At 47.8% G+C, this 24,372-nt stretch overlaps 1 pseudogene; it reads right to left on the bottom strand.

Moving 5' to 3' along the window:
- Positions 1 to 24,372, bottom strand: part of LOC142591345 (uncharacterized) — a 131,028-nt pseudogene that overhangs the window by 102,442 nt on the left and 4,214 nt on the right.

Below are 24,372 nucleotides of genomic sequence, written 5' to 3'. Positions count from 1 at the left end.
TGCTAACGCAGCTTCTAGTACACAACTTACTGACTGGCACCGATTCCGATCAGACCTAGATAGGGCCGACGAACAGCCGCACCTACATTCATGGGTGAAGAATATTAGCGAGACGAGGAAAAAGTACACCAAAATGATTGCGCGTACTGTTTAAAACCCACACATAGACTTTCATCTGCTTAACTTATGGGATGAAAGACACAGGATAGTGCAGAATTGGAAGAAACATAAACAGAATCATAGCCTTCGCAAACTTATTGACCAAATAACAGTAGAAGCACAAGAATACGCGCAAAAACTGTGCACCGAGAACTGGTTAGAAACAGGTGACAAGCTCAACGGCCGCCTACATACTGCGAGAGTGTGGAATATCTTAAGATCACTTTTGGGCCAAGGAAAACCACGACACGCCATGGACAAGATAATGATGAGCTCTGGCCAGACACGCGAAGAAATAATTGATGAAATTCGTCAGACGTTCTATTCTTTGGATCAAAATGCAGAACAACTTTCGGATTACTCAACTGAGTCACTCGAAGAGAGTACAACAGGCATAAACAGCCTGTTTACTTTAGCTGAGCTACATACAGCTCTCTCTTCGCTGAAACGAAACACTACGCCTGGCAAAGATGGGATTACTTATAGTACACTTCGTAACTTACCCTCTTCTCAATTAGAACAACTTTTAGAATACATCAACAATATTTGGGAATCCGGAATCCTTCCAGAGGAATGGAAAACGGCAATGATAATACCAATCCCGAAACCTAGCAACCCGGCCAACTGTATCACAAACCTACGTCCTGTATCTTTAACGTCGTGTGTAAGCAAACTGATGGAACGCATGGCCCTTAACCGTCTCAACTGGCACTTAGAAAACAGCAGTGCTTTTCCTTACACAATGACAGGCTTTAGATGACATGGTATCACTCAGGATACCATGCTTCGCATCTCGGAAGATGTGTATCAAAATCACAGTCTCGTACAAACCAGAGTAATCGCAGGTGTAGATATACACAAGGCTTTCGACCACATGAAACACTCCGCTATCCTCAAGAACCTCTTGACCTTACGAACCGGCACCCGCCTCTACAATTATATTAAAGATTTTTTTACCGGTCGCTCTATACAAATTCAAATCAATGGAGAGCTGTCAGTGCCATACCCTCTGAGTATAGGAGTGCCTCAAGGCTCAATCCTATCACCCACTCTCTTCAATATTGCTTTGCTCGATCTGCCTGCCCGGCTCTCTTCCATCGCACTACTCGAACACAATATTTATGCAGACGATATTACTACATGGTGTTGCAAGGGGTGCCTAGGTGAACAGGAGCACACCATCCAGTCAGGCTTAGATACCATTCACGAATACGTTAACGGTATTGGGCTTAAGTGTTCTCCAACAAAATCTGAGTACATAGTAGTAACTAATCAAATAGGCCGCCGCGCGGAAGAGCAGCGCCAAAACATCAGTCTTCATATCGAACACACTGAAATACCGCGCCGATGTAACATCAAAATACTGGGCTTCATCCTTCAGGATGACGGTAGAGCTGAAGTATGGTTGGAAAAAACGATCCGATAACTAAACCAGATATACCACATGTTATCTAAAGTAACACGTAAACACAGAGGACTAAAGGAGCAAGAACTTCGAAGGATTATTGAAGCGCTTGTCTACTCCCGTGTGCTCTACCAACTTCCATATCAATCTCTCACTAAGACCCAGCACTCCAAATTAGAAACGGCGCTCCGCAAATATATGAGATTAGCTTTAGGAGTACCCCGATTCGCCGCAAACGACCTTGTGGCCGCCACTGGGCTTTTCAACACACTTGATGAACGCACTACAATTTCCAGACAAGCGCAAATTCAAAGGCTTCAAACATCCCCACAAGGGCGCAGACTGCTCGAACATCAAGGATACCAGACAGGTGCCCTACCGCCTTTTCCACCGTTGTATTCACCACCATGGGACTCACTACCCGGACTCACGGTCCTACCCATACCACAATATATGCAGCCGCACAAACACGAAGCTCGCTGCTCCCAGTTAGTCAAACGAATAAATAGGGAAAACCCACTACCAGACACTACGTATTATTATACGGACGCTAGTCACTCGGAGGGTAGATGTCTAACTGCAGTAGTCGGCCCTGACTACGAGCATGTAAACGCACACATAGGAGTCCCCGACCCATCCGACGCAGAGGCTCTTGCTATTCTCGAACCAGTCACCCGGCCTCATCATCCTACCCAACGCAACTTAATTCGCACCGATAGCCAAGATGCATGCCGCATGTTTCGCGACAACTTGCTACCTGAGCATATACACAGCCTACTTCAATGTCACTTGGACGCACACCCTTCGCTCTGTGTTACCTTGCAGTGGATACCTGGGCACCAAGGCATGGGGGGGGGGGGCGAACTCCCGGGCTCATGAGCTCACCCGCGTAGTTAGTTTTCCGGGTCCCCCGTGCCTATGGCCATCCGAATTCAGCCCAAGGGAACAAAGAAAGACTTTGCACAAGGCGCGCACATCACTTTTAAAGCAACTTCGCGCCAATGCCGTCGCCTTTATTACTCCCCCTGCTAACCTCTCGCGAGAAGACAGCGCTATTCTCCGAAGACTTCAAACAAACTCAATAGTGGCTCCTCTTTTCCGTCACTATATTCAAGGCCTACCTGGGCCACCGAAATGCCCGAACTGCATGGAATATCCGTCCCTAGAGCACTGGCTATGACATTGCCCTCACACTCAACCGAAACTGCAGTCAGCCCTCTCTAACATTCCCACTAACATCAAGCCACGGTCATGGACGGAGTGGCTCACTCCACCACCCCATGCAACTAACATTTTCCTGCCGGTGCTTATCCAGCACGTCAGAGACGTGTTGTGTGAGGACTGGTAGCTGACCGACCAGGGTAGAGCGCCGGACGCTGGCGTAAAAATAAAAGTTTTCTCTCTCTCTCTCTCTCTCTCTCTCTCTCTCATACACTGAGTTGAACATGGTTGCGCGACGTAACGGACGCTCCAGAAGTTGAGCAGCGTGGTGCCGTGAGGTTTTTGACAGCTGAAGCTGTTTCCGAAAAAGAAATTAGTCGCCGTATGGCTGCCGTGTACATTGAACATAGTATTTCACTGGCCACTGTGAAGCGTTGGAGCAAATGATTCAAAGAAGGACGTGAAAGTTGCAAATAGAATCCAATACCCGGCCAAAGCCACCATTCAATCACCCCCAACATAATTGCAAAGGTTGATGAGCTGATTGGAGAAGAACGGAGGATAAGCATCGATGAACTGGCAGAGCGTGCGAACATCAGTCACGGTTCGGGTCACGCCATAATTCATGAACATCTCTGTTATCGGCTCTTGTGTGCGCAATGGATGCGCAAAATTTTGAACCACCGCCAGAAGACGGAGAAGTTCGGCGCTGCCTTTACTCATCCGATCCGGTACCACAATGAGGACGACGATTTCTTGTATGCAATTGTGATCGGTGACTAACCATCATGCCACTACTACGAGCCTGAAACACGAAGGCAGAATTTACAGCGGAAACATTCGAATTCACCACTGCCAAAGAAAGCAAAGGCTGTCATTTCCAACGGCAAGGTGTTGCTGACTTTTTTTTCGATCTTCAGGGGCCATTACTGGTAGAATTTGCTAAATCTAGAGAGGGTATCAATTGTTTTCGTTATTGTGAAACGCTGGACCGGCTGCGCGTCGCAATCAAGGTGGAAAATTGACGAATGGGGTCATCTTGTTCCATGAAAATGCCCGTCCCCACGTCGCTGATGTGCTTAATACAAAACTGGCAAAGTTCAAGCGGAAACGCTGCAACATCCGCCATACAGCTCAGACCTGTCGCCTTGCGACTTCCACACTCTGGGGCAACCAAAAAAACAGCTCAAGGGAACCAGATTCGTGTCGAGCGATGACGTGAAAGAGTCAGTTGCCGTCTTTTTGAAACGGCAACCCAAGGAGCTTTATGAAACAGGAATCACGCGACTCGTTAGTCAATGGGACAAATGTCTAAATACTCATGGATACTACTTTTAAGTAAAGTACCCCATTTGTAAATATATTCGCATTGGCTCACTTTCATTTGACTCGGCCTCGTATATTTTGCAGAACTCATGCTTTTTATGCGTGCTCTCGGTTGCGACTATAATTTCGGTGCAATTACTCACGATACACGACCGCTGATAGCTGCTCCTGCGTAATACATTGGAACAAATGACAGCGTAATTGAGATTTTTCACTGGCCGTTGCAAATGTACAAGAATGTAAACAAGGATCTTGAATGACAAAGCAAAGTTTCATTAACATATTCGTCCTCATCTTGTTCATTTCGTGGCCTTTACATTTTTCATATCAGCTGCATGCACTGCTTTGCTGATTTCGAACTGATATAGTTCTAAAGTTCGTGTGATAAATTTTTTTACTTACTAAAGGGGTTGGGACACCAAATTTCGAGGCTATAAAAAGCATGTTGTGGGCTGCTTCCTTATGCAAGGTCACCCTGAACGAGGTATTGGACGCTGCAAACATTACAAAATAATTTTAATTCAGCTCCATAGAGTCATTAAAAACTCCTTCTCGAAGTCGAGACCCATGGCTAGCGCGGCGGTTACTACGTCACAGAGGAGGAACGAAAATATTGACGTCATAGCACACTAGCAGAAAACGTGACGTATGATGAGTAGTGATGAAATGCCAATTACGGAACCTGCTGAGCCGAGCGACCGAGCATAGCCTCCACTATGACCGAGCCACAGGCATACAGAAATCCTTTGTTAATGCAAAGAAGCGGTAAGGCGTGCAGACACGGACACAAGAGGAGAGACGTGGACAACGCGAACGCCACACGGCGGCCCGCGAACGGCAAACTGCGTGCGGCGAGTTGCCGTGCGGACGGGCCTTCACACGTTTGAGTGTAACACTAGCCGGCCGACTCCGAAAGGGACCAGGATATGCGGCGTTCGTGTTGTCCGCTTCTCTCCTCGCGTAGTCGCATAGTTCGGCAGCTCGGAGTGGTCTCTCGTTCGCTTGTCCTTTCTCAATGTGAGGGCCCGTCCACGTTACCGGCACGGAAACTTGCCGCACGCCATTTGCCCTTCGCGGGTACCCGTGCGACGGCGGTTTGCTCGCGAACGGCGAGATTTCCTTGCCGTAGAGAGGTCGGGCCCGGGACCCGTTTGTGCGGCAGCCGTACGGCGAAGCGGCCAATAAGCGACCGAGGAGTGGTCCCTCTGGCACCGCCTCTGATCGTTCGGCGCTGCCGATATCGTCGCTAGGCCATTTCTGGTTCACTTCAAAGCTAAAGCATACGACGCTTCGGAATGAACCACCGACTCTGAAAAGCAGCAATATTTTCGTACCGTTGTTGTCACTCTCCGCAATAATAATAATAATCGCGACATGCACTTCGAATCGCCAGTTGTTGACCTCTGCTGGCCGAGCACGCGTATGCGCGAGCAGAAGACGCCACAGGAACGATTCAGAAGCAATATTTTTTATAGCTTGTTTGGACAGTAACTAACGTATGTAATGTGGCCCTGTACAAAAGTTTGGGGGCCAGAGACCGAATTTTCTTGAGTTTTTTACTGGTTGCCCGGATGATCGCGTTTTCTTCTCGCAACTTGCCAGATTGTTCACGTTTGCGTGCCCGGTCAACGGCTCTGGCATTTTGGCTCAAGGTCACTTGAAGGTCACCCACAATGGGAGTTAAAAGCATTTCAGGCTTAAAATGAACATTGCCTTCTTCGCTTAATGTTTTTGCTCGGTATTATTAGTTTTTTTAGTTTTAAAGGTGTTTGTCTAATCAGTGAGGGCACAAACAATGGCGATTCGTTGCAAAGGGTACGGCCGCCCCGGCGGTCATTACCATCGCTGAAGAAAACCTAAACAGTTATCAGTGTTAGAAAAGCGCGAAAAGGTTTGCCGAGTCGAAAATGCCTCTGCAAGTGGCTAAAGTAGTCCGAAATCACCGGGGAAGGGGGTGGGGGGGGGGCGACGTTCAAAATTTCTATTTGCAATAAGACAGAAGTCGTTACACAATTTGTAAAATTACCGCCCCACCCAGCATACATTAGAACTTCTTTCTGGGCGAGTTGGTGCATACTTGACATAAAAATTGTAACAGCGCCAACACATGCAACCACAAAGTAACAAGGACGAGACACAATTGAGCGCTTGTGTTCGTCCTTGTTACTTTGTGGTTGCATGTGTTTGCGCTGTTACAATTTTTATGTCATCCAGCATACAGACGATGACATTAGCCTGAAATCCCGTCCCTTCTTGAAAGGCGTGGTTGCTGGTGCGATGTAGACAAGCCAAAGCAGCGCGAACTCAGTATTCCTTAGAAGCTGCGGCGTATGTTGACACATGCTCCTCTCACGACTTATCTCACTATTCCTGTAGGTATACGAGAGGCCCATTGCCCCCCCCCCCCATATATAGCGTGGACAGTTGCTCACCTCAACACACTATGTTGATGCAAGAAAGTTAATAATGATAATGATGACGATTATGAGTTAAGTCCCCTGTGGAACGCGGTGGTGTCATGTTCCGCAACACTCCAGCACACGAATAAAGCTCATATCCAACATCAATATCTTTGAATACGTTTGAATTCCAACTGCTTGCTGTTAGCATCACCAAGCGCATCATTACACCCCATTCTCACGCTATGCACCTATTTTCGTTCGCCGTCACACGTACGGTTTCTCATACATACCTGAGCGCCATCAATATACCAAACAACCTTTGTTTAGGTTTATACTGCGCTAGCGTGTACCCTCTGATTACTGTCCTTAAGCCTTTATAGGCTTCATGAACGCCGAGTAGAACTTTGTCAACTTTTAGATGGGTGCATTGTGCCGGTCTAAGATAGCCGTAATTATCTCCCCCGTACTTTTGCATGGCATCCACGGAATATCTTCTTTTACAATTTAGCGTTCTCAGACAGCTTCCCCTAAAGCACCCCCCCCCCAAAGAAAAGAAAGAAAAGTGCAACGCCCCTCCGATCATTCTAGAAAATTGCCTTATTATTTTTCTCCCTATCTCAATGTTTTCTATTGTTGTCTTACTCTAAACACTGCTTACCATTGCCACGAAAAAAAAAGAACAATGAATGGGAGCGCAGCATATCGACTGGAATGGCGACTGTTCTTTAAGGACACTACTCCGCGATTCTTGAAAATCCTTTTTTGTAAGCAGTTGGTCTGGGCAACTACTCCAAAACGCCGAAGTTCAGCAGCACAGATCCAGCAGCCCACCCTCGTAGGAATCAGCGACAACTCTTACCACATAGCCTCTAGGATCGGGCTGAAAATCACGGGTGACACCAGATCTCGGAGGTCTTGACTACTGAAGCGCGGTGTCGTTTTTAGTCGAAGCTTAACTACTGTGAATCGGCGTTTTTTTCTGCTCTCCTCCACGTTGGAGCACATTCCGTAACTCTGCTAGGCCTAATCGAGAAAGAGCTTTGAATTGAGGTCCCTTTGATGTACACATGCTCGAGGCAATCGGGACATAATGCAAAAGGATAGACAGTTGGGTGAGTTGATATAGTAACATATTCTCGGATTGTAGCGTTAAGTGGGGGGGTGGGGGACACACACACACACACAGAGACTAGAAGACGGGATGAGCGCTCGTCCTGTCTTCTTCTAGTCTGTGTGTGTGTGTGTGTGTGTGTCACTTCGCGCTACAATCCGAGAATATGCAACCGAGATCGCTCCCTTGCACGCGCATACCTCCTGGATGCCGTAGTCGTGCGGCAGGAGCGGTGTTGTCTTGAGGAGCTGGCGCGGCTTGAGGAGCAGCACGTCGACGCGGTACTTTCTTTGCGGCCGGTACGCGGCGCCCGCCCTGAGGAACTCGTAGAAGAGGCGCATGGCAGCGGCCACGGCCTCGCGGCTGGGTCGCGCGTCGGGGCGGGCGTCGAGGGGGATGTCGATGGCTGGTTCCCGCCTCGTCTCGTAGCTGGAATTCTCGCTCAGCCGGCTCCTCACCTGCGCGCGAAAGAGGAATTCGGGGACGAGCTCGAGTCTGAGGCCCAGCACCAGATGCTCTTTCGAGACTTTAGCGCGCACAAAGACAGGACGTGCAACGAAGAATGGACACACACATGTTCGACGTCCTGTCTTTGCGCGCGCAAAATTCCCTGAAGGAACCTTGCACAACCAACTCGCCCGAAACATAACGCTTCTGAACCAAATGCTCCTCTGCGCCAACGCGCGTGCGTTGCGAAGTATATAGCAGACGCATATAGCGAAGGTTCGGCGCAGGTAACATCCGTATTGCGACGTTACCGTTTTTGTGAAAGAGCCACTCGCATGGCGCGCATTAGGGCGCGTTGTAAAAGAAAAAAGCATGCGCACTTGACGCGCGGTAGGAGTTATCAAACACTCACTCACTCAACCAATTAGCAATACACTTATTCAATCAAGTCAGTGAGCCAGACAAGCAGCCAGCCAGCCAATGAGTCTCTCAATTAAGCATTTAGCTGTCAGTGTTACAAAGCGTGTGCAAAAAAAAAACAAGATAAGGTCTGAGACTCGCTGGCAACCACGTCCGCAATTCACCGATCCATACCCGCTCCGCGACACTCTCAAGGCCATTATACACATATGCATAAACACCAAAAAATAGCCGGTTTTGATGTTTATTCGACGTTTGATGTAATCCGAAGTACGTTAGACGTAATTATTGGACGTTTATTAGTTCCCACTCCGTACACAAGGGTCACGTGTGATGTGGCTCATGCGTAAGTGTGCGGAGGCGGAGTAAACCATGTGACGGGAGTAAACCATGCGGCTTTCTTTTTGCTCAACCGAGGAACGTCAGGGTTAAGGTACTGGACGATGAACGCCACGAAGACGTCCGTCTCTTGCTCCTCTCTGCTGACCGCGGAGCGCAACCTCCGGTGGGCAGAGTGCATGTCCAGAAAACGAGGTGCTCCGACCAGGAAAGTCAGGCAGCCCACGGACTCACCGGAGGCCAGAAGCTGCACGGCCACTTCGAAGGCGACCATGGCACCGAACGTGTAGCCAGCCAGGTAGTACGGCCCTTCCGCCTGTACTTCACGCAGTCTCTGCAGGGTTATGAACATGCGGATATGTATGCATCAGATCTCACCGCAGCACATATGTTTACTATGGCGAGCTGGTGAAGGAAGGAAGCTGAGAACACTAATAGGCATTCTGAATCGGTCACAGCGCGACGCGACACTGTTATCTGTGCCCCCTGCGTCGCAGACAGCGACAACTACAGGGCTCCGAAGTAAATGAGACGTGATAACAATTTCACTTCCGCCCACAAGATGACTTGGGCACCAACGCCTGCGCAACCCCTGCTACTCCTGAGTTCACTTGTTTTATGTGTTCAGTGCGATTCCAGTGTTTCCACAAGCAACTCTGACAATAAAAGAACATTGCGTACTTGGTGTGCCATCTATGGAGAGGTTCCGCTTCTAGAAAAAAACACACACACGAATTCTCAAGATCACACAAGACAAAAAAAAATCAGCACCAAAGGAGGACGTTGATGTTTCTTTTTTACTTTGTTTTTACAGCTTCGAAGAGGCTTGGCAAGTTGTGCAGACACGTGAACCAGGAAAGCCTCAGGAGCAAGAATTGTGACGGCAACGCTAGAACGTTTGTAGATCACTCATTAAGGGGCTGTCTACAATCAAGATTTATTGGTTGAGTTGGTTTATTAATATTCAAATTGATGGGAAATATTTGGATCGGCGTTCGAAAGCGGTGGTGATAGGGAAACAAACAAAAAACCATGTGTATTTTCGTAATCTGTTCAGCAGTAATCTGCCTTTGTCATCCGTTCAGTCTTACGAGGGACCATAGGTCGGTGTGCTCGTTCACGGGTACACATGACATTGGACAAAAGTGTGCACAGGAGTGGGTGCTGGCAAGTTTTGAGTGGACATGAATACGAGCTGGAGTGCAGGATAACGCGAACACAAATGAATGCCAATGACGGTGATTTTCAGCGTGCGTGAATATGAATGAGAGTGATGTTGTCGGCGAGTGTGAGTTAACGTCAGTACACCATGTTCATCACAAACACCTTATAGTATATTACAGCCGTTTCGGGGTTCTGACGCAGACCGCGCATTGCAGACTGCGGTCTGGCCACGCCGATGCAATCCACCGTCAAGTTAAAAACCTGTTTTGGAATTTATCCTAACACCTTTGCCGTTAAAACAAAGCAGATACAGGAATCAAACTCGCAAGTGAGTGCACAAATTAGGTCGTGAGTGACGTGCATGACTAAGAAGAGTACCACCCCAGGCGGGAATCAGACCCGCGACCTCATGGAACGCTGTGACCACAGAGCAACCGCGGTGGTGCCTTGCAAACAAGGCCTCTCATGAATCGCCGTCAGCATCGTTGGTTCTATGTTCACCGCAGGTCGGAGGCCTCTCCCAGGGAATTAATGTACCAATTACCCAAGGCCCTGCACAGGACACACGAGCACTTGGTATGCTCGTGTGTCCCCCTTCACTGTGTCCTTGTCGATTATGCGCGCAAAATATTTCACTATGAATTTTAAAGGGTGTATTTAAATACTTCTGCAACCTTCTTTTAGGAAAGACCATGTGGTACCTACTGGTGTAGAGATGTAGCTTGGCAGGTAAGAAACTGATGTGTTTTTATCTAAAAATAGAATTGATTGATGTTTTGTGGGGCAAGTTGCCTGCTGTCTCAATGAGCAAACTTGATGGCTGAGAATATCTTTGCCATTACGTCAGCGTTCAAAACTTGTCAAAATCTTTAATCGTGGCGCATTAGAAAACACCTTGACACAATATGATTGTAGCGCTTACAGTATTTGAAAGAAAGGTGCTGAAAATAATTACACGAATACAGCAGAATGAAATGCAGGCACTTACATGGGAAATCAAGTAAGCAATTTACCAACGATGTTATGAATGGAAGCACCTGACACTTAATAGAATAAGAAAGCCCTGGAGCAAGCCTCCGGCTCGCAGTGCAAGACTTGTGCACACCTATGATTGTATTGCAGTTTTCATGGCAGAGACCGGACCGTTCAACCTTGCACACTGTAACACTCTGTATTTATCTCTTTCAACTCTTGTACCAACATGTACAAACTGCATGTTGTAAACAGTAAAATAATTGCTATTGTCCTACATATATTTTGCATGTTGATTAAATTCTCATTTTCACATCCGACTTTAAAATTCCACACTGAGAGCTGACCGAGTTAGTGCATTTTTGCGACTAGAAACAGTGCACAAAGTATGAAGGACAATGAAAACACAACGGGAGCACTGACTTGCAACTGAATTTTTATTCATATATATATATATATATATATAGTCATATCATAACAAGCCAACCAACACTGACACCAAGGACAACATAGGGAAAATTACTTGTGCCTAATGAATGAAATAAAGAAACGATAAATTAATGGAAATTAAAGTGGATGAAAAAACAACTTGCCGCAGGTGGGAACCGAACCCACAACCTTCGAAGGTTGTGGGTTCGGTTCCCACCTGCGGCAAGTTGTTTTTTCATCCACTTTAATTTCCATTAATTTATCGTTTCTTTATTTCATTCATTAGGCACAAGTAATTTTCCCTATGTTGTCCTTGGTGTCAGTGTTGGTTGGCTTGTTATGATATGACTAATAAAAATCGGGCCCCTCGGTTAACCCCCTTTCTTCTCGTATATATATATATATATATATATATATATATATATATATATATATATATATATATATACATATATATAAGAGAACGATGCAAACACACCAGGTAATGTGAAAAAAGCAAGCAAATGAAGTGCAGCTGCTATTAACCGCGACTGACATTGCAAGAAATGCTAGAAAACACAAGCATGAGGGACGTCGTGAGTGAATTCCATCAACTGCGACATGCTACTAAATCCATGCAGAAAGCCATGTTAAATGTAGGTGGGCATTATGTGATTCAATGAATTCCACTATATGCTTACAAACCATACAAAATAACATTTTGCTTGAATAAGGGGCAAAGAAGATCAATCTATTAATTGCTACAAATGCCTTAGTCACCAGATTTAAAAAGAGGGAGGACTTTCGTTTCTTTCAAAGATGAAGGAACAATACCTGTTAGAGAATGCTGAGAAATAACAGCAATAATGAGGAGTCCAATGGGAATAATATAATGTATCAAAATGAATTAGGAATTACGTCAGAGACTCCACATTTCTTAAATTTGCAGACATACATCTATATTTTAACAATATTAATAAGAAATACAACCTAAAAAAAACGCCACTACGTTAGTATTTGCCATAGGAAATGAGTTCCTATGGGGCATGCACAATGGCCTCCAATTGAAAATTGTACCAGTAAAGCTCTACCACATGTGTTTGACCCCTGTTGATTGTTCAAGTCCAGCTAAGTCGCACAAGCCTGTTCCCTTAGTCAGTGAAACTCAGAGAAACTTGGCCTTCTTTGTAGAGCAAAGACAGTCGGCAAAAATGAAGCACACAAAGGTACAGGTGAAGATCCAGGTGCTATATCATATTGTCACAAAATCAACCATTACTCTAAAGACGTGCACAGAGTGGAAATGGTTGCATTCCCATACATGTGCTACATAATGACAATCGCCACAAAAACCCATCACATTGCTATTACTTGCACAGGTAATTTTCATCGCTGCTATGGAATGGCTGCCTGACTGCACCACAATCTATAGCAACCAATACACTGGGCATTTCAACTGGTTGATGAAAGCGGGATGGGCACTAGCCAGACTGAAGCAGCGGCACTCCACACACTGTTCATCGCCTAGCCTCGTGCGAGTCACTTAAGATTCGTCACGGACGCTTGCTGACATTGCCTTCAGGCGGGATCATGCCTTTCTGTTAGATTCACGTTTCGCGTCCATGATTTCGTTACTAGGTTTCTGCGTACGTAAGGCGACGCGAAACGAGTGAACGCACTTTGTTCATCGACAAAAGGCGCCCTTACTTTGCAAAGTGATTTGGAAATCGATTGTCAATGCCGGCGCACATCACTTCTGTCTTTTCGAGCTCGTAAGCAGTGTCTCGACGTGGTGCCTAAGGCCAAACGGGCATCCAGCTTTACCAGAAGGCGCAAACACGATGAAAAGAAGCACTACATATGACACAACCTGCAACTTACATTATCCGCGTCGGCACCATATGCAGTTGGCGCTGTGTTACCACGGCTCTTCGAAAGAGGCAGTCCAAATCAGGCGACATGGGATGCTGCTTCGTGGGTGCACTACAGTTCGTTCGAAGCTTATTTAACTTCGTAACGGCAACGTTATTCGTACTCGCAGACATTACACAATGCTCCAGTACTAAAGTACACACCACACAGCCACAAGGAACCACAGCGATCCTCTCACTGCGTGCACGCGCGACGTGTGTAGGCGCCGGCGGTCATTTTCGATTTTAAAACACAGCATCAAACAAATGCTTTATCTATTTAGGCGTAACATATTAAACAACAAAACGATAATACTAGCATTTTGCGTACTTTCTATTAAATGTTCTTTTGTGCGGCGTCATAATGCGTGACAGCAGTGGACTCCACATGGGGTCGTCTGCTGCCACATGCGTGCACCCAGCGCCGGCCTAAAGATTATAGAGGGACCTTGAAGGGGCCCTGAACCACCCCACGGGCTTGGTGAAATAACCCAGTGCGCGGGTAGCATACGCTGTTGTGAAAATCTCAGCCAAGTTCTGCTTGGCCAAGATTTGCCTTCAAACGAACAACTCTGATGCATTAGTTTGTGCATCTCTCGTGAGCGTTACATTGATTTAGGCGAGCTCGGCGATAGCCCGGTTCACAAATTAGTCGTGCACTTGAGAGCGCTGTATAATGTACCAATTCTTTTTTCCCTTTATTTTGATGGCTATATATGTACCCGTATGCAGAAGAAGTGCACATCGCGATGCTATTTTTTTTTTGTCGACGGTATGATATGGGCACTCGAGGCGTGTTCGTGCCGCCGGCACGGCCGTGCTGTCACGCTATCGACGGTGCGCGTAAGGTCCCGCGCGTTGAGGGCTTGGCAACGTTCCCAGAGACGCGAGAGATGTGCATTGCATTTGACTGCAGTGAGAACGACGAAACAGAATGGAGCGTGCGCTCCTCACGCTCCGCTCAATGGACTCTACAGCGGAGCCCGGACAGCGTTCCGCCTTCCGCTGTGCGCATGTGCAAACACTATTGGGGGCGAGCTCCACCACTGAAGAAGCTGGTGCCGCCGTTGGCGTGACGTGGGATGAGGGATCACGTGGACACAGAGGCTGCTTCGGAAGCGCCGAAGCTAGCAGAAAACGAAATTTTAAAGTCCAACCTACGCAGCGGTTCTGAATAAGTGCCGAGGCTTTACCGCCTTGGGTGTCGGCTTGACAACATTTTAAAGTACTATAATAGGTATTGGCTGCCTTTGGAGGCGTGCAGCATGGTAGGCTACGGCTCGGTGCCGCAGTGTCGGACGCACGTAACGGAGCCCGGTGTCAGCCTTATTCACACGTAGCAGCAGGACAAGGAGCTGCGTGAAACTTGGCTAGGGAAACTTAGGACCAGCAGACAGCCATCGGCTACAACTCGGGTGTTCCAGCAAGCACAGACGCGAGGAAGATTTCTGCTACGGCGCCGGGACACCGCGATGTTCGGAGAACAGTAGAAAACGCGCACTGAGAAGCTCGCCCGCGCCCGGCTAATGTCATGACGCTTTATTAATTCTATGAACTTGTTCGTGCTAGATTCTGGAAAGTAATTGAAATGGAAAGGGAGCGGTAAGAAGGGCATTCAAGAAAGGCATGGCATATGGTCATGTTTGTGTTATCAATTAATGCACTGGATTACGAAAAAGAAGCAGAGGGAAATCGCACGCTGAGAAGACCGATAAACATATAGTGCGATGCAACTTGAAAAATAACATTCAAACGTCAGAGAATTTAGAATATGAAAAAAGATTAAATCGTCGGAATGGCACATCACAGTAGCTGTATACGTGTCCAAGTCTCTATAATGAGTTATTTTTGAACAGTTCTGATAGCCATATAAAGCTCACGGCACGGGGCGAAAACGCACTCACAGCGAATGCAAAATATTGTGCCCGGACATGCATGCAGACGTGCAGTCGGCCGCTGGGAACCCGTGCGATCACTGGTTTGAGGCTCCATTCCGTTATGCCCCATTTGGTTATACAGACAGCCCACTATAAGAACATATTTCACATAGGTTACTCTCAGCGTTTGCCTACCTTTCACGCAAGAAGGCGGTTCGGGAGACTCCATCGCGGCGACCGCGCGCAGTGGCGTTTACTGTGCTTATTCGGTTATGAGATAGCGTCTGTAAACGATTGTGTGCTTTCAGTTTGCCCAAGATTATTATATCGAGTCAAAAACTAGCTTCGTTTTGAGAACTCCTACATAAATGTCAAGGAGGGCTGCCGCGTGGTGTTTTGATTGAGCGCCGTGAGCGAAACCTATGAGGAGCGCGCCACGTGATCCCTCATACTACGCAAGGGAGGCGGTTCCGAGAGATGGCGACTCCGTAACTCCTCGCCCCCGATAGCCTCCCCGCCATGCAGCCGCGTTAGGCCTCATTTACACAACCACTCCTCACGCTCCGCTCAATGGAGTCTACAGCGGAGCGAGGACAGCGTTCCGCCTTCCACTGTGCGCAAACACTATATCCTCCCCGCAGGGGCATAGCCAGGGGGGTGGGGGCTTATGGGGCTTCAGCCGCCCCCCCCTCCCCGAAATTTTTTCGTGCTCTCCGTGCACCGCCCAAAGCAACCCCCGGCGCCGGAAATCATTCTGGATTGTGTCTAGAATGCTTTTTGACGCTCGAAAAGACATTTCAGCGCGAAAACTGCGAACTTCGGCTGCATTTCGTGGCAATGCCCATGCACCGGGAGTCACATAACGCCAGCAGCCCCATCCGAGCACAAAGTTTCAAGGGCGTTTTGATTGCGAACGGGCTCGCCGCGGCATCTCGCGGAGGCCGCGGAATCTGCGGAGCGCGTGGATGTCAATTCTGAAACTTTATGGGTATAAAGTTCTCATAAACTTTTGATGCGAAAGGTGCATTGACATTTCCAAACGTGTGCTTTAGATTTTCAATTACGGAAATTTCTGGGTGTAATGTTCCTATAGATATTTTACGCCAAAGGTGCATTGACTTTTCCAAAGTCTTACCTTCGAACATACAACGAGAAGAGCCAAATCAACAAGCTATCAGACAATTTGACAACGCACGCAGCGAGGTCCCATGAGACGAAGCTTCGTGGTGGTTCATTCGCGCCATCATGTCGCATAAAAAAAATACCAGCATTTTTTTCCACCTGTGCCATGTCAAAACACTAAAGCCAGCCAAGGTAACTACGTTCTTATTTTTTTTCTACTTTGACTTTTATTCGCGAGGACACATTGAGGCTCTTCAATTTTTTTTGTGCTCGCTACTCACAGGCTGCCAGAGCCAGCCAGAGCGCATGCATTTTTCTCGTGTTGCCCCAACCACTGCACGGCGCACTTCGGTGCGCGTTCGGTTTTCTCTGGCCGAATGCATTTTCGCCTAGCAGAGCTTTGGACGCTTTCTAGATAGCAGACGAGAAAAAGAAACAATGGTCGCTCACCGCCATCCCTGTGGGGAGACTCGACGGATTGCACCGCGTTCGCTTGAGCGCAACCTCTCCAGAAAAACTTATATGGCGACTATAGCGAGCGATGATAGCGAGCAGTATGCGCATGGTTTTCGGTGGACCAAGCGTCTCGCGTTTTCTTCGATATTCCCTTGGTAGCCACATTAGGTACCCAACGTAGGCATTCGATTGTAGCCAACATACTTTCCTTTGTGTTCCTTCATTTGGGTGTCCGCGCCCCACAAAAGGAAAAAGAAAGAAAAACATTGTTGCGGCACAGCGAATTGTCGCATGGTAAAAGTTTGATTTTGTTACTTCTTTTGCGGAAAGCAATGGGCCATGGGAGGCTTCAGTTGCCGGATACTCTTACTATATTATTGCGATAGCAATTATATGGACACTCCAGGCGCATTCCTGCCGTCGCCGTCGCCCTCATGTTTGTATAAAGTCCAAGGGCGATAACATCGGGAGCGTGCGCCGCATGCTGCATGTGCGAGTGAAAGCATGGGGGGGGGGGGGTGGGAATGGGTGAACCGACGATGGCGGCTTAGTCTAGTTTGCGCAAGGGAGAAAAGGGAGAAGCAAGCGCGCCGCCTTCCGTCACGCGTTATACATACAACGCCGGGCCAGCAACAAGCCACCACTGTGATTGTTAAATTCACGGCATGCCTGAAACTTGCTGCAATCGACGTCGGTACCCTCTGCCACGCTATCCGCTCGGCGGCAGGACTCAACACAGTGGAACGCAGCGACACATACTTCAAAATCCGCACCACACAAAACCTGGTGGCCGTTGACACCTATCGTCGATCTGCTGCCGACAAGCTCGCGGAACTATAGAGCATCCCTATCAATGATGCAGCTTACGAGACAAACACCTACGTGGCCGCTGATCCTATGAACGCACGCGGCGTCATACATGGAATACCCTGCTCGGTCTCCGACGGAGAGCTGCAAAGTATTGTGGAAGTAGAACAAGTGAAACTCCTGACAATCCGCCGAATAGGCACGTCCAACACCGTGATGGTGACGGTGGAAGGCCCACGTTTACCCAGATTTGCCCTTATTAATCGCGTTGTCCAGCTCCTCTACCCATTTCGGCACAGAAGTTCGCTGTGCTCGCACTGCGTCACGCTCGGTCACGCCGCCGACGTATGCCCAAATCGTTCGACGTATTGCATGTGCCATCAATGCAGTAGAACATTTCCCAGTGCGCAAAGCATGCCCCCCCCCCATGAGTGCTTCCCCTACTGCCATAATTGCGGCGGTGAACATTCGCCGACTTCGAAAGACTGCCCAGCAAGAAAAGAAGCGGACCGCGCGGCGCGTTCGCGGGCATCCAAGCACCGTCACCGACGGATACGCAACACGAAGCCCTTCCAGTATACATCAGATTTCCCTGAATTGCCACAGGGGACACACCGTCCCCGTCAACAGGGCACAAGAGTCACTATAAGTGACAAGACCCCAGACACCTCCATCGCTACTTCCAACCGGTTTTCCGTGCTTCGCCAGACGAGTCGCAGCCGGAGTCTCAGTCACTGCCGGAGTCGCAGTCGCAGCCGCAGCCGCAACCGCAGTCGCGCCCGCAACCGCAGCCGAAGTCGCAGTGCCAACCAAACCATCACAAAAAATCTCCAAATGGAAGCCCGCCGTCTAAGGCCGCCAAGCGATCTACCACTCCGGAGCCGGAACGTCCCAGAAATGACAAGAGCCAGCCAACCTCTGGTGACGGTGAGCCAGTCCGTCCAAACCTGCCTACTAATCCCTCACAATCCTCACCTAACACTTCACAGTCAACCCGTTCTATTTTACGGACTCCACTCCTTCATTACTCGTACTCTCAAGCTCTTCAGCGCCCTATGACACCATCTACAACCCCATCGCACATGCCGGACCAAACAAGCATGCAGCGCCTTGAACGAGCGATCCAGGTTTTAACGGCTAAAGTAGACAGCCTCGCGAATGAGGTTGCAGTGATTCGCACGATACAAGCTGAAATGCAATATCTTAAGCAAGAAATTGCACGCACTGATTTCGTCGTTCAACAGCTTGTAGCCAACGCGCAAATATTCGCGCGTGCACAGACATCCACGCAGTCCAAGGTCGATGAGCTCTCCGGCTCGGCAAATCTGTAATATGGCAGGCCCTAATCGACCTTTAGTAATATGGCAATGGAATTGCAGGAGCCTTCGAATGAAGAAAGCTCTCTTACAAAAATTTATCGGCCGAGAAGCGCAGAAACCAGATATCATTTTAATTCAAGAAGCTTGCGGACTTAAATCATTACCGGGATATTAACACTTTACCCAAGGAAATATTACTAAACGAGACAAAAGAGCTCCACAGGGTGTGACCGTTCCCATTACCACTGTAACATACGTGGCCAAACATATTCCAGCTATACAAATCGATACTGATTCCATAAACAATTCGACTCAGGAGCACGTTAGTGTCCAATGCCGCTTCGGCAGCCGTGACGTTCTAATTATCAATGCATACTGGGTCCCAAGTCTCGACTGTCCTTCTCTGAAATGGTTGGACACGTACACAAAGCTACATAAGGACAAAGACGTCATTATAGCTGGGGATTTCAATACACATAACATATCATGGGGCTACCAGCGCACAAATACAGCAGGGCAGCGCCTCGAAAGAAAAATGCAAGATAACGAGTTTACGTCTCTTAATGACACAACCGAGCCCACGCGCCAAGGAAACAGTGTCGAACGTGACTCTAACCCCGACTTAAGCTGGTACCACGGAATCGGGAATGTAAGTTGGGCGAATCTTCACGAAAGTCTTGGAAGTGACCATTACATCATTGAGGTTACTCTAAGCATTCCTCGCTCTAAGGCTCGCTTTGCTAACGCAGCTTCTAGTACACAACTTACTGACTGGCACCGATTCCGATCAGACCTAGATAGGGCCGACGAACAGCCGCACCTACATTCATGGGTGAAGAATATTAGCGAGACGAGGAAAAAGTACACCAAAATGATTGCGCGTACTGTTGAAAACCCACACATAGACTTTCATCTGCTTAACTTATGGGATGAAAGACACAGGATAGTGCAGAATTGGAAGAAACATAAACAGAATCATAGCCTTCGAAAACTTATTGAGCAAATAACAGTAGAAGCACAAGAATACGCGCAAAAACTGTGCACCGAGAACTGGTTAGAAACAGGTGACAAGCTCAACGGCCGCCTTCATACTGCGAGAGTGTGGAATATCTTAAGATCACTTTTGGGCCAAGGAAAACCACGACACGCCATGGACAAGATAATGATGAGCTCTGGCCAGACACGCGAAGAAATAATTGATGAAATTCGTCAGACGTTCTATTCCTTGGATCAAAATGCAGAGAAACTTCCGGATTACTCAACTGAGTCACTCGAAGAGAGTACAACAGGCATAAACAGCCTGTTTACTTTAGCTGAGCTACATACAGCTCTCTCTTCGCTGAAACGAAACACTACGCCTGGCAAAGATGGGATTACTTATAGTACACTTCGTAACTTACCCTCTTCTCAATTAGAACAACTTTTAGAATACATCAACAATATTCGGGAATCCGGAATCCTTCCAGAGGAATGGAAAACGGCAATGATAATACCAATCCCGAAACCCAGCAACCCGGCCAACTGTATCACAAACCTACGTCCTGTATCTTTAACGTCGTGTGTAAGCAAACTGATGGAACGCATGGCCCTTAACCGTCTCAACTGGCACTTAGAAAACAGCAGTGCTTTTCCTTACACAATGACAGGCTTTAGATCACATGGTATCACTCAGGATACCATGCTTCGCATCTCGGAAGATGTGTATCAAAATCACAGTCTCGTACAAACCAGAGTAATCGCAGGTGTAGATATACACAAGGCTTTCGACCACGTGAAACACTCCGCTATCCTCAAGAACCTCTTGACCTTACGAACCGGCACCCGCCTCTACAATTATATTAAAGATTTTTTTACCGGTCGCTCTATACAAATTCAAATCAATGGAGAGCTGTCAGCGCCATACCCTCTGAGTATAGGAGTGCCTCAAGGCTCAATCCTATCACCCACTCTCTTCAATATTGCTTTGCTCGATCTGCCTGCCCGGCTCTCTTCCATCGCACTACTCGAACACAATATTTATGCAGGCGATATTACTACATGGTGTTGCAAGGGGTGCCTAGGTGAACAGGAGCACACCATCCAGTCAGGCTTAGATACCATTCACGAATACGTTAACGGTATTGGGCTTAAGTGTTCTCCAACAAAATCTGAGTACATAGTAGTAACTAATCAAATAGGCCGCCGCGCGGAAGAGCAGCGCCAAAGCATCAGTCTTCATATCGAACACACTGAAATACCGCGCCGATCTAACATCAAAATACTGGGCTTCATCCTTCAGGATGACGGTAGAGCTGAAGTATGGTTGGAAAAAACGATCCGACAACTAAACCAGATATACCACATGTTATCTAAAGTAACACGTAAACACAGAGGACTAAAGGAGCAAGAACTTCGAAGGATTATTGAAGCGCTTGTCTACTCCCGTGTGCTCTACCAACTTCCATATCAATCTCTCACTAAGACCCAGCACTCCAAATTAGAAACGGCGCTCCGCAAATATATGAGATTAGCTTTAGGAGTACCCCGATACGCCGCAAACGACCTTGTGGCCGCCACTGGGCTTTTCAACACACATGATGAACGCACTACAATTTCCAGACAAGCGCAAATTCAAAGGCTTCAAACATCCCCACAAGGGCGCAGACTGCTCGAACATCAAGGATACCAGACAGGTGCCCTACCGCCTTTTCCACCGTTGTATTCACCACCATGGGACTCACTACCCGGATTCACGGTCCTACCCATACCACAATATATGCAGCCGCACAAACACGAAGCTCGCTGCTCCCAGTTAGTCAAACGAATAAATAGGGAAAACCCACTACCAGACACTACGCATTATTATACGGACGCTAGTCACTCGGAGGGTAGATGTCTAACAGCAGTAGTCGGCCCTGACTACGAGCATGTAAACGCACACATAGGAGTCCCCGACCCATCCGACGCAGAGGCTCTTGCTATTCTCGAAGCAGTCACCCGGCCTCATCATCCTACCCAACGCAACTTAATTCGCACCGATAGCCAAGATGCATGCCGCATGTTTCGCGACAACTTGCTACCTGAGCATATACACAGCCTACTTCAATGTCACTTGGACGCACACCCTTCGCTCTGTGTTACCTTGCAGTGGATACCTGGGCACCAAGGCATGGGGGGGGGGGGGGACTCCCGGGCTCATGAGCTCACCCGCGTAGTTAGTTTTCCGGATCCCCCGTGCCTATGGCCATCCGAATTCAGCCCAAGGGAACAAAGAAAGACTTTGCACAAGGCGCGCACATCACTTTTAAAGCAACTTCGCGCCAATGCCGTCGCCTTTATTACTTCCCCTGCTAACCTCTCGCGAGAAGACAGCGCTATTCTCCGAAGACTTCAAACAAACTCAATAGTGGCTCCTCTTTTCCGTCACTATATTCAAGGCCTACCTGGGCCACCGAAATGCCCGAACTGCATGGAATATCCGTCCCTAGAGCACTGGCTATGACATTGCCCTCACACTCAACCGAAACTGCAGTCAGCCCTCTCTAACATTCCCACTAACATCAAGCCACGGTCATGGACGGAGTGGCTCACTCCACCACCCCATGCAACTAACATTTTCCTGCCGGTGCTTATCCAGCACGTCAGAGACGTGTTGCGTGTGAGGACTGGTAGCTGACCGACCAGGGTTGAGCGCCGGACGCTGGCGTAAAAATAAAGGTTTTCTCTCTCTCTCTCTCTCTCTCTCTCTCTCTCTCTCTCTCTCTCTCTCATACACTGAGTTGAACATGGTTGCGCGACGTAATGGACGCTCCAGAAGTTGAGCAGCGTGGTGCCGTGAGGTTTTTGACAGCTGAAGCTGTTTCCGAAAAAGAAATTAGTCGCCGTATGGCTGCCGTGTACATTGAACATAGTATTTCACTGGCCACTGTGAAGCGTTGGAGCAAATGATTCAAAGAAGGACGTGAAAGTTGCAAATAGAATCCAATACCCGGCCAAAGCCACCATGCAATCACCCCCAACATAATTGCAAAGGTTGATGAGCTGATTGGAGAAGAACGGAGGATAACCATCGATGAACTGGCAGAGCGTGCGAACATCAGTCACGGTTCGGGTCACGCCATAATTCATGAACATCTCTGTTGTCGGCTCTTGTGTGCGCAATGGATGCCCAAAATTTTGAACCACCGCCAGAAGACGGAGAAGTTCGGCGCTGCCTTTACTCATCCGATCCGGTACCACAATGAGGACGACGATTTCTTGTATGCAATTGTGATCGGGGACGAACCATCATGCCACTACTACGAGCCTGAAACACGAAGGCAGAATTTACAGTGGAAACATTCGAATTCACCACTGCCAAAGAAAGCAAAGGCTGTCATTTCCAACGGCAAGGTGTTGCTGACTTTTTTTTCGATCTTCAGGGGCCATTACTGGTAGAATTTGCTAAATCTAGAGAGGGTATCAATTGTTTTCGATATTGTGAAACGCCGGACCGGCTGCGCGTCGCAGTCAAGGTGGAAAATTGACGAATGGGGTCATCTTGTTCCATGAAAATGCCCGTCCCCACGTCGCTGATGTGCTTAATACAAAACTGGCAAAGTTCAAGCGGAAACGCTGCAACATCCGCCATACAGCTCAGACCTGTCGCCATGCGACTTCCACACTCTGGGGCAACCAAAAAAACAGCTCAAGGGAACCAGATTCGTGTTGAGCGATGACGTGAAAGAGTCAGTTGCCGTCTTTTTGAAACGGCAACCCAAGGAGCTTTATGAAACAGGGATCACGCGACTCGTTAGTCAATGGGACAAATGTCTAAATACTCATGGATACTACTTTTAAGTAAAGTACCCCATTTGTAAATATATTCGCATTGGCTCACTTTCATTTGACTCGGCCTCGTATATTTTGCAGAACACATGCTTTTTATGCGTGCTCTCTGTTGCGACTATAATTTCGGTGCAATTACTCACGATACACGACCGCTGATAGCTGCTCCTGCGTAATACATTGGAACAAATGACAGCGTCATTGAGATTTTTCACTGGCCGTTGCAAATGTACAAGAATGTAAACAAGGATCTTGAATGACAAAGCAAAGTTTCATTAACATATTCGTCCTCATCTTGTTCATTTCGTGGCCTTTACATTTTTCATATCAGCTGCATGCACTGCTTTGCTCATTTCGAACTGATATAGTTCTAAAGTTCGTGTGATATTTTTTTTTACTTACTAAAGGGGTTGGGACACCAAATTTCGAGGCTTTAAAAAGCATGTTGTGGGCTGCTTCCTCATGCAAGGTCACCCTGAACGAGGTATTGGACGCTGCAAACATTACAAAATAATTTTAATTCAGCTCCAAAGAGTTATTAAAAACTCCTTCTCGAAGTCGAGACTCATGGCTAGCGCGGCGGTTACTACGTCACAGAGGAGGAACGAAAATATTGACGTCATAGCACACTAGCAGAAAACGTGACGTATGATGAGTAGTGATGAAATGCCAATTACGGAACCTGCTGAGCCGAGCGACCGAGCATAGCCTCCACTATGACCGAGCCACAGGCATACAGAAATCCTTTGTTAATGCAAAGA

Source organism: Dermacentor variabilis, chromosome 8 (assembly GCF_050947875.1).
Source record: "Dermacentor variabilis isolate Ectoservices chromosome 8, ASM5094787v1, whole genome shotgun sequence".
NCBI classification, from domain to species: Eukaryota; Metazoa; Arthropoda; class Arachnida; order Ixodida; family Ixodidae; genus Dermacentor; species Dermacentor variabilis.
The sequence above is the reverse complement of the archived record's forward strand: the minus strand, read 5'-3'. Positions and strand labels throughout refer to the sequence as shown.